Here is a 16,421-nt window from a genome sequence, read left to right as displayed (position 1 = left end):
TGATATCTGTGTGGTGTTGATGGACAGCTGCTTTAATAAATGTGTGTGTGTGTGTGAGAGAGTGAGTGAGTGAGTGAGTGAGTGAGAGAGAGAGAAAGTGTGTGTGTGTGAGAGAGAGAAAGCGAAAGAGAGAGAAAGTTTGTGTGTGTGTGTGTGTGTGTGTGTGTGTGTGTGTGCGTGTGTGTGTGTGTGTGTGTGTGTGTGTGTGTGTGTGTGTGTGTGTGTGTGTGTGTGTGTGTGTGTGTGTGTGTGTGTGTGTGTGTGTACAGCTCCTCACTGCTGTGTTAGCGACTGTACAGTAGAGCTTCCAACATGTTTCTCTTGTATTCAGTGCTCCATTTATGTTCAAATTTTAATAAAGAAAAGTGCTTTGAGAACGCATTATATGGCCTCTGTATTTATGGGAAGGTGGGCCTCGAAAAAATGTAAGACTTAAAAGTGGGCCCTGAGTTGGAAAAGGTTGGGAACCACTGCTTTAGACAATAAGAAACATAAAGTTGACTGTTGAGTTGCTCAGTTTTTTTAGATTGTCAATACTATTACTGTATAACTAATATATCAGGTTAAGAGGCACATTCAAATAAAGATTGGTCTTTAAACACATGTTGTCTTTTGAATTGTTTGTCTAAAGTCAAGGATCTAGAACTGGTACTTAGTTTTAATGATACAGTCTGGTTATTATGCTGTTTGGAGGAGGCCTCACAGGTAAGAGCACTAACTAGCTACCATCACATGTACCTTAGCTTGACTTAAATGTATTAAACGTATAATTAAGTGATATCAAAATATAAATAACTAACTTCATGCAAACATATTAATATTTGCTTGATTCCAGTGTTGAATTTAGCACAATTGCATACAAACGTTAAGGGATTTTAAGATTCTGAAGTATTATGCTAAAAACTCAATAACTTAGATTATTATTTATAGTTTTGCTGAATAGTTTAAAGTCCGCTTACCTTAGAAACGTAAAATGCCACGGCAGTGTGCAGATGGGGAGCATGTTAGCTTAGCTTGGTAGCTTCAGCTAGCTCTGGAACTTTCAGCTCGGTGGCAGCAGGTCCCGCCTCGGCTCCGCCTCTTTGCCCTTATTTGGAGCAGGCTGGAGAAGGCGGGAGTTGAACTCTGACGTCACTGTCGAGCCGTTAGTGGCCGACTCCGCCTACTAAGGGCTTCTCGGCAACTGCAGAATCCTATGGGTGACGTCAAGGACCCTACGTCCATTTATACAGTCTATGGTCAATTCCTAGTAAACGACCAACAATTGCTGAACCATACATTGAAACGTTGACCTTTAACAACATTTAAATGCAGTTTTCACAATGACATCTGTAAGTTTAACTGGTTTATAAAGCATTCAATGAAAGGCCAAATTATTATTGGTGTAGGAGCTCACATTAATACACTGTCAGTGTTAATAAACTAAAAAAAGACAAGGCGATGTGCCTGCAAGACTTCACTCAGGTAAACAAAACATATTACCCGTGCGCAACAGCTAACCTGCCTGCGAGCCTTCGCTCAGGTCACATTTACACACGGCGCGGCTCAAGCCCGCAAGCACTATTAGCACTAGCAATATCGCTAGCAGCCACATTGTTTAGGCTGTCAAATACGCTGCACCGTTTTAGATTCAATGAGTGTCTCGTTTGCAAATGCTTCATTAAGTTGCTTGTGTTACCCCCTTTACAAGCAACTAATTGAGTACATAGATTGCACCTTGCACTATCGCCACTACATTTTTTTAAGTGCACCTGCACCTTCGATCGCTTCGCTCTGTCCGCCATGCCTGCGGGAGTCTCACAACTGTAATAAGAGCGCTGTTGAGAGAAATGAAGAGTGGCATTTACAGTGGCCAATCAGAGGGGTCTCAAACTGGATACATCACACGGGGTGAGGGTCCCCAACCAACCAGAATGGTTTAAAGTTAAACTAAGGAAGTAGAAGTAACACATATACCGATAGCAGCACCGTTTGTCGAGCGGCTTAACAATATACCGACACCGTCCAATCAGGTACCGGTATTGACTTAGTACCGGTTCTCGAGACCCATCCCTAATCATCAGTACGTTTTGGAGCATATTTGTTCTGAACTCTCAATGAGGGTTGAATACACCGAGCTGGTGTAATTGCAGGTATGTTTGAAGCCTTAACAAAGCAATAACACTGATTCCACTGTCAACCATTTGAATGAAAGCAGGAGTGTGTTCTGTTGGGGAATCAGCAATGAAATCCCAGTTCCTGATACCCTCCTCACAATAGCAGTCATATAGGTGGCAATGAGCACCCACATTAACAAATGTGGGTCAGTGGCGCTAAAATATTATGATTTATTTTGCTTTTGTGAGCCTGAGGTCCTAATTTATCTGCCACTTTCAGCTCCAGAGAGATGTGCTCTTGCAAACACAGACATAACCGCATGCTGAGCCATAATTGGTCCGCATCATTTGCATTTGAATAGAGCGAAGCCATGCATTGCAGGCTTCTTCGGGAGAAATATCTGACTCACTGTTACACTGAGTGCAAGGGTAGACAGAGGAATGGGGAAAGAGGAAATTAAAGAGGGCAAGGAAGCAGAGTTAACAGAGAAAGAATAAGGAAGTCAGAGGAGACTCCGGAAAGGGAAAAGTGAAATCAACCAAAAGAGTGATGGAGAAGAAGATGAGGCCAAGGAGCAGTGCAGACAGAAAGAGAAGGTTGTGTTCTCAGGGAATGTGAAGGGGAAGCTGTGATTTGAGGAAGTAATAAATATAATTCTGAGGGAAATGAAAGATTAACTGAGCAGTAATCCTACACCTGGCAGATATTTATACATAGGTTAAACTTATCAGTGGGACCAGTGGCGGCCGGCCCATAGGGGCGCTAGGGGCGCCGCCCCCCCCCCTCTTCCCACATGTTTGATTGTCATTAAAAATTAAAAATAAATAAAAATATTTAAAAATAAAAAAATATATATTTTTTTTTTAATGAACAAGGTAAATATTATATAGTTGGTATCAGTAAAATGTATAATCTACAATAAAATCTCGTTTAAAATTGTTTTACGATGTCTAAAGTTACTGATAAGTCACATGTTTCCTGCCTGGCCACAGCGTGTATCATTACCCTCTCTCGTCCGGGCGGTAGAAAGGAGCCCTCAGCCAGAGCAGCAGCAGCCAACAAGCGACTGTTGCTATCTGTATACTATGCTCCCGAAACATAATTTCAGCCAATCAGCGTCGTCAGACCTGATGCTCAAAGGGCGCCCTGTCAGCGCCCTGGCCTATGTGTCTGTGAGTTGTTTGGACTCGTTTCCAAGGTGACGCTACAGTAGCTGTCGAGGATGGCTGCGTCTGCAGGTGACTCCGGTGCTAGTGGATCACCGGAGCTGTAGATTAACATTTACATGCTTATTGTAGTTGTAAGGGCAATGCCTGTGGCACCATGGAGCATATGTGTGGGCTGGACCTGTATTTTACAGGAAAGGAGTGAGCAGAGGGTGGAGTTGTCGATTCTTGTTCAGTTTTCATCTTCCTCACCCTCTCAAACTTTGAGTTCCGCGCGCTGCTAAAGAGACGCGCTACCATGGAAACCAAACAATGGTGTAGCTGTATTAAAGTCAGAGTGGAAACATTCGTGAGTAAATCTGATTTAGTCAGAAATCGGGAGAAATGCGGGAGAAATATGACCCCGGGAGGAAACCGGGAGAGGTCAATGAAATCGGGAGTCTCCCGCGAAAATCGGGAGGGTTGGCAAGTATGACGCACACACACACACACACACACACACACACACACACACACACACACACACACACACACACACACACACACACACACACACACACACACACACACACACGCGCGCGCACGCACACACACACACACACACACACACACACACACACACACACACACACACACACACACACACACACACACACACACACACACATACGCGCACACGTGCACGCACACACACACACACACACACACACACACACACACACAATGTTCGTATTTAGTCTCCTGATTTTAAATGGGAATTAAATCATTTGAGTGTTCCCAAAGCACCAGTGTTCTGCAGTTTGTGTGGGCCTACTGTACTGTTGCACAGTTTTGGAAGATTCATAGCTAACCACACTGAAGATAACATCACCAGAAGTCATAATTTAAGGGGTAATTTCTCAAAAAACTCTTCCGGGGGAGGATCCCCCCGGACAACCGTAGTATGGTTTGGTCCCTATTTCCATAGCCCCACCAAAAATATTTTCCACCTGCCGCCACTGAGTGGGACAATGATGAAGATTGAACTATTGATGTTTTTTTAGCAAATAAATTATAACCCAAGTCTCCCCTTTCTACTGCCATATTCCTGTCAGAGTGGATTTTCAAATTGTAATTTCTTATTTAATTTTAAACTTAGAAAAGGAAGGTTCCGGAAAAACCTGCGCTGTGTGATTGTTAGCAGTGCCGGAGGGGGCACCGAGGCACAATTTAAACAAAGAGTAGTTTATAAGCCTATTGTCCTACGACAGGGGTCTGCAACCTTTTTCACCAAAAGAGCCATTTTGCTCCTTTTTCCAAAACGTTTTTTTTGTCTGGAGCCGCAAAACATATTTCATAGCTTGATAGCTAATAAAGTTGTATTTATTGTTATATCAGACAAAAACTACAGTTTTTTTGCATTTATTAGGCTATTTATTACATTATATAAAACGGTTAACCTCTAATAAGAAACAAAGAACTCCTATAAGGAGGATTAAAAATAATACACAGGCCTACTTTAAAATAAATTAAACACAGCACCTGGGGAGTCCTCTGCACATTTGAAGGAAAAAAAATATTATTAAAATGGGCCCACTTTGAAATAAATAAAACATATAGCTGCACCCTAAAAATAGTTAAAGGTAGGGTAGGTAAGAATGGAGAAACCAGCTCGAGTGCGCTAGAATTTGAAAATACACAACCGGAAAAAATATGCCTCTTCCTTCAGACTTCCTCACAGAGCCCCTCCTCCAACACAGACGAACGCGCACATGACCAATGAGGGCACGAGATGAATGTGTGCACAGATGGAAGGCTGACAGGCTGACAGGCAGGTAGGCCATCCAGTTATTTTAGCCGGGCCGGCTCAGATGATTGGTCATGCTTTTTACAGCGCTACGGCTTCCAGAGATTCATTTTTGTATGTATTTATTGTCAAAGCATTTAATATATTCATTGCTATCGGGATGTTAAGAGCATTCCATGGAATATAACAAAAAGTGTTTTCTGAAATAAATTACATACCCCATTGAATTATGACTGAAGATCGTCAGCTGTCTTCCTCTCCGTGTTGTTCCCGTTGTTTCTCGATACGTAAAGGCTACAGTGCAGCGCCTTTGACAACTTCTCTCTACATATCAAACATACCGGTAAACCAGCATCATTTGCTGTGAAAGCATATAACTCTGTCCACACAGAATTAAATCCTGTGTTCCTCCGGTACTTTTCTTTGATTTATCCATAGTTCGCTCATCGAGCCGGGGGTCAGGTTATTCACCCGCAGGAAAAGGCGCGCGCGGTACCGTAGCGGGATGTGACGCATATTTTAGTTGACCTAATTAAAACCGTTTTGTTTTTTATTTATGTGTCACAGTATCACCTCAAAATACAAGATACGAAACATTTTCAACCATGCAACAAAATATAAATAGTCCTACAAATACTTTTATTTTATTTCCTTCTTATTTTTTGTCTAAGCTCAAGGGAGCCAGAGCAGAGGGCTTAAAGGGCCGCATGCGGCCCGTGGGCCGCGGGTTGCCGACCCCTGTCCTAGGATAAAGCACATATTGCTGTGGTGGCATCAAAGAATAAGCCCACTCTTTGGTATCTGAACTACCCAATGTTGACATGTTAAGGTATCTGAGCTGTTCAATGAGCTTCAGCTGAGAAACTGATTAGCTACCTGGCCTGGAAACATTACATTCACTTGATTGATTTTTGCTTGATAGCACAAACAACAAGCCAAGCTTCAACAGAGGATGTGAACATTTAAAGACACAAGCTTGAAAGCTAATGTGGGTTGTTGTTTAAAAGTTTATTTTATGATGTTTTGCAACTTCTCTTAGCTCAACCGCATCCTTTATAAGATTAACGTCACACATATTCTTAGAAATCTAGTGTTTGTAAAGGCCTCGCACTTTCAAAACTGACTTCTCAAAAGGGACAGCAGGACATTTTCATTTACAAAATAAATCTGTTTATATACAATTTAAACATTGAATCAGCACAAAGCAAAACCATATTTAATCAGAACATATCAGTATTGATTTTGCAAAGAGTTGTTGATGACACTTCCTGATACATGTTAAATCAACCTGATCTCACCAGAATGCTTGACTCCACCACGACTCCTTAACACCGCATTGCGTGGTGGAGTCACAAACTTTGCTACATTTACGTGTCTGCACCACGCAAACAACCCCAATGTAAAGTGAATGAGGCTGCTTTGTCGTGGTGCACACACGCATTTCTACAATGTCCAGCAGTGAGCTTTTATTCTATAAAACGTTTTTAAAATCTACTTTATAGCTTGTAGTAACTCACGGGAGGCTTCTTTTATTTTATTTGTATTCATAATAATTAGTATTTTTCGTCAGAATGTATTATGGCAACCCTGTCTCCTAAAAATTACTTTCCTACAGAACTAAACTGCATTCTCAATTACGTCTAGCGAGAAACGTATTTTCTCCCACGTTACGTCTGTTATGAACGTATCTCAAATACATTTATTTTCTACATATCTTCTAGAAACATATTTTCTCCCGCGTTACGTTCGTTATGAACGTATCTCATAGACGTTTATTTTTCTCCATACCTTTGCCATTTATTGTCTTGCTTATAATAATGATAATAGTCATTTATAAATATCATTTTAGAGCACACATTTGAAATCAGTAGGCGAGGCTGTAATTTCGCCAGCTGTTACTCTCATGAGCGAGGCAGAAAATAATAGTTTTAACATGCCAAAAAGCTGCTGTGTCGTTTATTGCACCTCAAACATTAAAACAAATCTAGAGTTACGTGTATCTGTACTTCCTCTAAGAAGAAAGGACAGTAACAGAAGATCTCTTTGACGCCAGATGTGGTGTTGTTAATGCGATATGATATCAGAAAAAAAATTAAGTTTAGGATGGCCGAAGACACTACACTACCCATAATCCCCAGCTATCGTTTGGGACTACAGTCCCGTTGACAAACCCCGTGATTAATCTTCAAACTCTGGGATTGTATGTTGGAGTGGCAGTGCGCCAAGGTTACGCCAAGCGTCAAGCTCTTTGAAATGGAACGACACCACGGCAGACTATTCAAAACTGGACTCGAACGCCCCCCCAGAACTACACATGCTGGCTATTGTGTTTCGCAACATGTTCTCTATGGCACGTCTCTACTGGGAATTTTTTTTAAAAGACGTTTTTGTTTTTCCCAAAATTAGAAGTTGACAGTATTAAACTGTGTACAGCCCTGGACGTTTAGGCAATAGGAAACAAATTGGTGTGTACAAATTTAAAACATGTAATTAATAAATGGGTGAAAATCGCTTGTATCCATAATGGGCAGCATTAATATATACCCACATGACAGCTCATTGTTACCTTGTAATTCTACTCCACTACAATTCAGAGGTTAACCTGGTATTTTTACTCCACTACATTTATTTTAGTTACTTTGCAGATTCTGATTAATGATGTGAAATATAAACAACCCTTAAAGCAGACTTTAGTTACACCTGAGTAAGATTGCCAACAATCAGGAGAGATATTTGATAGTTGGTGCTTTTCTGCAGATCTCTATAAGTATATTCATTACTCGTTATTCTCTACTAATAGTTAATTAAAAACTGTATATAACTGCTATTTTGCACATCCCTTTCAAGATTTCCTAAGGTTTATTGACATATCATATACACAACTACAGTGTAGTTATGCAACAGTGCACGAAAAGACATCTATCAATATGTGTGTATACCTCCACCATTAAACTGTCAAATTCTGCACATTTCTTATACCATCTACATACATAAGAGTATAATTAATGTGAATAATATCAGTTAAAATAAGTGCTTCAACATAGTTAACATTGCAGGAAAGCAATATATTAGACGTTAAGTACTTTGTCAGGCTTAATATTTATCTGTAGATGGATGTTGTAGAAATGTGTGTCTGCACCACGACAAAATAGCCTCATTCACTTTACATTGGGGTTGTTTGCGTGGTGCCGACACATAAATGTAGCAGAATGCGTGACTCCACCACGCAATGCGGTGTTAAGGAGTCGTGGTGGAGTCACGCATTTTGGTGAGATCAGGTTGAAAAAACAATATGCTACCGTATAGTAATAGTAACAGTACGATATGCGTAGCAAGTGGGATTTTATAGTGATAAATCCCACTTGTTGTACCTGGCAGAGCAAGAAACACTCCAGCCTTTTATTTAAACTTGTTTAAAACATATCGAAATAAATATGTGTGTCCCGGGCCATAAATGTAATTATGCTGTCAGTTTTCAGATAAAGCCACGGCATCGCAATTCTTCTGTATTCTACAATATATTTATTTTTACCTCCCGTATTGCTTTCAACCCACCAGCTTTTATGGAGAAAATAAGTTATATAATAATTAATCCCGAGACATGTTTCTCACTATTTTATGCATAGAAACAACAGGCGAGTGTGTGTGAGGAATCAGCTTTTTATTTTATTTGAGTTCCATTGTGGCAGCGTCCATCACTGCTCTCCCTGGTTGTAATACACAAAGACAGCTAACTGGGTAACCTTTGGTCTTTGTTTAGGCCTTGGTTTACACAGTATGTTCCCTGACAGTAGTAGTTGACTTCTCAGCTTGTCACTCATAGGGGGGTGGGGGCTGGTGAACGGTATGGTCAATGTTTGTTTGTTTAAACATGTTTGCAGTCGCGAAAGTTCTAAGCAAATCAGACATGGACAAAAACAAGGATCAGTCTATGTGTCGAGGGGGATCTAGACACCCCTCTTCCTTTAAAGCCATGGTCCGGTCTGACAGCGCTCAGCTGTCTGCGGCAGAGAGAAAGAGACAGATCACGGCATAAATATGCAAACCCAAACCTACAGTTACATTTACTGCTGGAGAAGAGAGATCACATGGGGGTGGGAGATCACAGGGGGGGAGAGAGCTGTAGCTGATGGGCCATTAGGTGTATAAACAAAGACAGTCACACACAGCTGATCACCTGAGAGCTGCCGAGTTTCATTCAGACTATTTAAAAAAACAACGGTCTGATTTTATCATTGCACAACGATAAACTCAATGTGTGATTGTTATAGCAGTAATATTAAACAATAATAATACAGTAACATATTAACACTGTACATATTATTGTTTGCCCGTGGTGAGATGACGAGGCTTCATTAAAAATAAACCTATTTGTAGTGAATTACTGAGTTTAGGCACGTTAATAAAGTTGTAATGAAGTTGATTACAGCAAATTCGTATTTGTTAGTGCTTTCATGTCAATTCGGCGAACATATGATACATTAAATGATCATGAGGATGATGATTGAAAATTGTTTGTTTGAGCGGGGCTGCATTTCCTGATGAAAAAACAAACCGATTGTTTTTGTAGTTTTTGTTGTCTTTGTAAACGCCAACGTGGACTAAACAACATTATTTTGTTAAATAAAAACATGGTGATGTTTTGTAAATGATTACATGTCTCTTATTTAGCACAGAATATGATCCTATCCGTGACACATGGATCTTAACAAATATCCACTATATCAGATACCTGTAGATTTATTTCACATGAGTTCCACTATGGCAGCTTTTTAATCACGGCTCCCCCTGGTGGATCCATGATCCATTGCAGCTGGTTTCATTATAATTTATCAAGGGGGCGTATCAAGCAAGCGGCAAACTCTGGGGAAGAGCCGGGACGCCAATGCGGAAGTGCCTCAAACTGCAGTTCATCTAGTGGCCAGTAGGAGCTGTCTGCAGAAGGGAGCAATTTCCATAGACCCCAATGTTAAAATGCCCAACTTTAGCAGAAGCAGAATTAAACATGTTTACATCGTTGTTCAAAAAAACATATTCTCTGTATAGTTAGATCCCCCCTTCATGAATATGGATTGGGGGGGTGAATTTTTTCTCAATTCATCTGTTTAATTAATATTAAGCCTTAAAGCTTTTGCATAAATTAGGGCGTGGTCACTTTGATGGACATGTACATGCCTCACTGTCAGCTAACAGCCACTTGTCCACTCTGCTAGGCTACAACCATAGAGGCTACAACGTTAGTTAGTTAGTTGTAGTTACTGTACTTGACCCTTTAGCTTTAGCCGTGTTCGTAGTCATTGTGCCTTTTAGGGAATATTGTTACAAATACCAGACAATTAAAATATTGTGCTGTGCGCTTGAATGTACTAACAGAACTTCCAAGAAGTCTAAAATGATAATATTATACATGTCCCGTTCACAGGTGTTTGTGTGCTTGGTAGCTTAGCTTGTTACGCATTAGCCAGCTAAGGACATAACCCTTTATACATACATATACATTTTAGTTTATGATTCAGCCTTGGGTAAGACTTTTATAGTCTATGGCTATGACGCCCATAATGCTAAACGGGAGCAAATGTTAATAGGGGACCCAATTATCCCAGTGGTGGCTAATGGAGCTGCAGGGGGCTAGCTCCAGCCGGCGTCCCGGAGCTAGCCCACTGCGGCTCCGTTAGGTCCGGGCGGTGGAGTCCGTCTTTTCTTAACGTGTGAATGACAAGCATTAAGAATAACAAAATATAGCTAATTCTCTTGCAGATTGTCTCATTTGATTATGAATGTAACGTTTATATAGGGGAACTACACTGTTAGCAGTAACTTGGTATGCATGTATTTCATGTTAGCTTAGCTTCTTAGCCTGAGCTAGCTCTGTTTACTTCCAGTTCGGAGGCAGCAGGTCCCGCCTCGGCTCCGCCTCTTTGCCCTTATTTGGAGCAGGCGGGATTAGACTCTGACGTCGCTGTCAAGCCGTTAGTGGCCGACTCCGCCTACTAAGGGCTTCTCGGCAACTCTGCAGAATCCTATGGGTGACGTCACGGACACTACGTCCATTAATATATACAGTCTATGGTATCAAGTCATGCGGGGGGTTTTCCTTTCAGCAAGGATCGACTCTGTGCCGATCACGCCCCCACTGCGGTTGGGACGTCCGAAATGAGGTGCTACATCTGTATAACCTATCCTCCGGTATTTTCATTTCACACAGTATTGCATTATACCTACAGATGGAGCACTGAATCTCGGACTCCAGCTTACAGCTTCCTGCCTACCACCAGCCAAAGACCAGTATAGCTCTATGGCTCTATGAAACCTGATGTACTTATATGATTCTGTTTTCTTAAAGGTTGTATCTTCCTGGTCGAATGCACTTATTGTAAGTCGCTTTGGATAAAAGCGTCAGCTAAATGCAATGTAATGTATAGAGGAATGTTAAGCCCTCCCACTATTTTCCAAGAGGGCGTTGCCAGATTTTCAATTTCAGGTTTTAACCAGGAGATGGCGCTTCATTCACAAATACAGAAAGACAAGTTTCATGGACTTTCAGTTGTGTTTTGAAGAGCATTTTAACACATCAATATTTTAGATCAACTAAAGTATATCTAATCTTGTAATTCAATAATATATAGTCTTTATATATTAAATAATCATAATTATAATGTAAATGTTTACATTACACTTCTTTATTTGTTATGCTCATACTTTAACCTTTACAATCGTTTGCTTTAATATGCAGTATATTTTTGTGTTTGCTTCCTCCTGCTCCATTTCAGACACATACTGTATGATTTATTATTATTATTAATATGAAGATATTATTAAGATAAGATAAGATGTTACTTTATTGATTGAACATTTTAGTTTAGAATGTGCTGTCCCACGGTAATTCAGAAGGCTCACAGGTCACATTCCGACCATTATTTAAAACAATAGGTGCTTTCACACCGTCTACAGTTTGATTTGTATAGAGGGAGCTCTGTCAGTTTTCGAATTACCCATTTGCTTTCGGGGAGCCCTATTTTTCAGAGCACATCCTGCTACTAAATATGTCACACGCACGCTCTGTTGACTGGCGCAGCAGCGCGGATGCGATCAATTGCTATAAAAACACTCTTCTACTAATACAGACGGTGTCACTATGCCGGCGGATGTGGCCGTTGTTGAAGCCTCTTCAGGCTCCGCATCGGCAGGCCTCTCCCTCGGTGTGGAGCTGTCAAACTCGACCCTAACGCCGCTTACAGCCGGCCAACTAAAAGTTGTTTTCCGTTCACGTTGTCATTTTTAGACTCCTTCGCTTCTTTGCTTGTGAATCCAAAAGCTGTGACGCTTGGCTGTTTTCGTTTTGCCATATTTTTTTATTACACAGCCAGAGTTAAAAAAATATCAATATGAACATTTCAAATACCGCGCCGGCATCACCGCAATAATCATAGCAACGTAAGTAAGAATGCAGCGCCGCCACATACAGATGGCAACACCCAGACATATTCACAAATATAAAACAAATATTCAGAAACTGTAGTGAACAATAACTATTATTTATTTCAAGAACTGTTATTTACAGAAACTCAACATTTCTAATCTGTGTGACACAAATATGCACGACTGTTTTGGGCTCCCCCTATTTATCTCAAAGTCAGCCTTCAGGGGAGCTCCCTCCCTCTTCGGGGGAGCCAAGCTCCTCCTAGCTCCCCCCAATTTCGAACAGTGTCTGTGGCTGAATGGCCAGCGATTAGGTGCGGCGCATTTGTCATTGGTGATCAGAGCTAACTGGCTGCCGTCAGATTTCATTTAAAAAACAGATCTGATTTTAAGACTATTTCTGCGCTCATAAAGAATGATAAGAATAAGAATAATGCGTATTGAACTGGTTTCATTAATTAGTGAGTTTATTTAATACTAGAACCGCCAATCGGGTCAATTTGTGTGATGTGTGTTGTGTGTGTGCAATGTAACTTTTTTTCAATAAAATATTAAAGTCTCCCAGTCCCTGACTTTTCCTGAAAGTGTGTTATGTAGCACCCTATGTTGTTAAAAATTACATTCTAATAGCGGGATTTGACAGGTTTAGGTAGGCCTATACAAAAACCTCTGGCGGTTCTAGTGTTAAGGTAATTAGGTACAGTAGAAGCCCTTTTTTATCAGTAACGAATTTAGCAGTTGAACATAAAAGTCAACTAACTGAGGGTCACTTGCAATGACAGTGTTGTGTCTAACTGTAAGCTTGTCACTCAGAGTAACCTACCGTTAATTTAGCTGCTGGAGAAGAAAGATCAAGGGGGGAGGGGGGGAGATAGCTGTGGTTGATGGGCCATTAGTTGTGTAAATACACAGCTGAGAGCTGCCGTTTCATTCAGACTGTTTAAAAAACTGTAACAACGGACTATTTTTCTTAGCGGATGCATGTCAATTTAAATCAATACATACAACTATTTTTTAAATCAATACATACAACTATTTTTTAAATCAATAAAAACATTTTCTAAATCCATAAAAGCATTTCAATTAATATTGGGAGTCATGTCGTTACTTTGTTGAGAATTTGGCCATGTAATAAGTGGGATAATTTGCAGCGACTTGTTCTTTATGGGGAAAATAACACCCTTCATCCAGATGAGGATCCCTCCGCTACACTTTGGGATCCTGACCGACCGAAGAAACTCCATTAAAATATACATATTTTTGGTGAATTACTGAGTTTAGGCACGTTAATAACGTTTTAATGAAGTTGAATACAGTATATTCATATGTGTCAGTGATTTCATGTCAATTCGGCGAACATAAACATAAATGATCGTGGTGAAGATGATGATTAAATTAGGATTAAAAATCGAGAGCCGGGCTGCATTTCCTCCCGTTCGTTTTTTTCGAATAACAAAATTATTTTGTTAAATAACAACATGTTGATGTTTTGTAAATGATTACATGTCTCTTATTTAGCACAGATTATGATATCCGTGACATATGGATCTTAACAAAGTTCCGCTGTACATCCAGCGTACTGTATCTGACTTTATTTCACATGAGCTCCAGTGTGGAACCCCACTGCACCTCCTGGTGGATCAATGATCCATTGCAGCTGGCTTCATTATAAATACATTTATCTATCACGGGGGCGGTCTCAAGTCAAGCTGGAGGTTTTCCCTTGAGCGAGGGCAGATCACGTACCAATCACGGCCCCTCGCGTTTCAAACTGTCCAAAATGAATCGCTCCATCTGTACATGGATTATCACCTGCACAATCTTTGTCACTCAAAGATGAGATAAGATAGAACTTTATTGATCCCAATTTGGGACATTTTTGAAAAGGCACTAGACAATCGCAAAAGGAAAAGCCAAAGAGAATACTTTTGCCAGAGACTCTTTCTGAAAATGTATCCCAAGGCCCAAAGATGTATAATATGTCACACACAAGACATAAGACATTAATTCACTACATTTTGAAACATAAATGGAAAAGTACTGAATACTAGATGACATTAATAGATGATATTTTGCCTTTGTGGAATGAATGAAAAAAGAGATGTGCTGAGCTGCATTCATTCTTCTACAGTTAGGGTCTTACCTGGATGGGGGAAGGTGTCCGACAGCATCAGGGAACATGGAAAACAAGAGAAGAGAAGGAGACAGAACAAAAGGGAGAGCATTAGAAGGTGCTGAAGTGTGAGTCACAAGATCTCTGTGGAAAGATACACAACTACAAAGCATGAATTTGAAAAAGGAATAAGACCCATTAGCATCTCTGCAACCCTAGTTGTTTTTGTCATTATCAAAACCTCATCACCACAGAGCAGAACCACCTGCAGGCTGATGAAACTCTTTCAAGACCTCACTGAACAACCTACAACAATGTAATCATTGAGTAAAAAACAAGGCTGTCTATACAGTTTCAGCAATGCAAACCCACTGATATGCACAAAAACAAATCACTTATTAAGGTTAACATTAATTCAAGCTTTTATAAAAAAAAGTGCTTCACAATTGAAACTCCCTCTGGACAGGGGATTAACCTAACACATTTACATGCACAAAAACCTATAGAACGCACTACCGGAAAGGAAAACCCAAAAAGCATAATAGTGCCCCTAGGCAAGGCAAGTTTATTTATATAGCACTTTTCTGTACGCGACAATTCAAAGTGCTTTACAAAACAAATTAAAATACTTTTTAGGAATAAATACAGTAAAATCACATTATATAATGGCATTTTACAACAGGCATTACAAAGCAAAGATAATAAAATAATACAAATAAACACCACAGGTATACAATACATGTTTAAAAGGCATACTGTAGTTCGAATATGAGCATCTCAATTAAAAGCAGCGGCAAAGAGCTAGAATAGAATCGTTTAATGTCATTATACATGTACAATGAGATAATAATAAATGCTTCTCCCTTTCAAAAGGTGCCATCAAAACAAAAACATCACAACATAATACAACAAAATACACGCAGCATACATACTTAGGAATAAGGAATAAAGGAATAAGGAATAAAGTGCAGTAATTATGTCCAGGAATATAAAAATATTTCACATGATTTCAGGTGTTAAGAGCAATGATGGCTCTTGGGAAAAAACTGTCTTTGAGTCTGTTTGTTTTGGATGTGATACACCTGTAGCGCCTGCCGGAGGGCAGCAGGTTGAACAGGTGAAAGCCGGGGTGTGAGCTGTCCTTAACAATGTTTTTGGCTCTACTGAGGCAGCGGAAGGTGTACATGTCCATCAGGGAGGGGAGAGGGCAGCCGATGATCCTCTGTGCTGCTTTTACGACTCTCTGGAGCCTCATCCTGTCGGCCTCAGTGCAGCTGGCGTACCACACTGTGATGCAGTATGTCAATAGGCTCTCGAGGGTAGAGCGGTAGAACATCACCAGCAGCTTAGTGGCCAAGTTGTACTTCCTGAGCACCCTCAGGAAGTGCAGACGCTGCTGGGCCTTCTTGATGACAGCTGTGGTGTTGTCCTTCCAGGAAAGGTTGTTGGTGATGATGACGCAGAGGAACTTGAAGGTGTGGACCCTCTCCACACACTCACCGTTAATGTTGAGGGGAGCGAGGTCGGTAGTATTCCTCCTGAAGTCTACGATGATCTCTTTGGTTTTTGTGGGGTTCAGTGCCAGGTTGTTAACTGAACACCACGCTGAGAGCTTCAGTACCTCACTCCTGTAGGCCGACTCGTCTCCTCCTGAGATAAGCCCCACCACAGTGGTGTCATCAGCAAACTTGACGATGATGTTCTCTGGGTGGGCTGGACTGCAGTCGTGGGTGTAGAGCAAGTACAGGAGAGGGCTCAGCACACAGCCCTGAGGAGAGCCGGTGCTGAGAGTGCGGGTGGAGTGATGGGGGCAAGAGTCTCACACGCTGGGGGCGGTTAG

At 40.8% G+C, this 16,421-nt stretch overlaps 1 protein-coding gene across 1 annotated transcript in view; it reads right to left on the bottom strand.

Annotated features, from left to right (window-relative positions):
* Positions 1 to 16,421, bottom strand: part of LOC307039451 (receptor-type tyrosine-protein phosphatase gamma-like) — a 1,005,384-nt gene that overhangs the window by 652,360 nt on the left and 336,603 nt on the right. The gene's annotated exons all lie outside the window — the stretch shown is intronic.

Source organism: Notothenia rossii, assembly GCF_949606895.1.
Source record: "Notothenia rossii genome assembly, chromosome: 5".
Lineage (NCBI taxonomy): Eukaryota > Metazoa > Chordata > Actinopteri > Perciformes > Nototheniidae > Notothenia > Notothenia rossii.
This window is presented reverse-complemented; position numbering and strand designations above follow the sequence as displayed.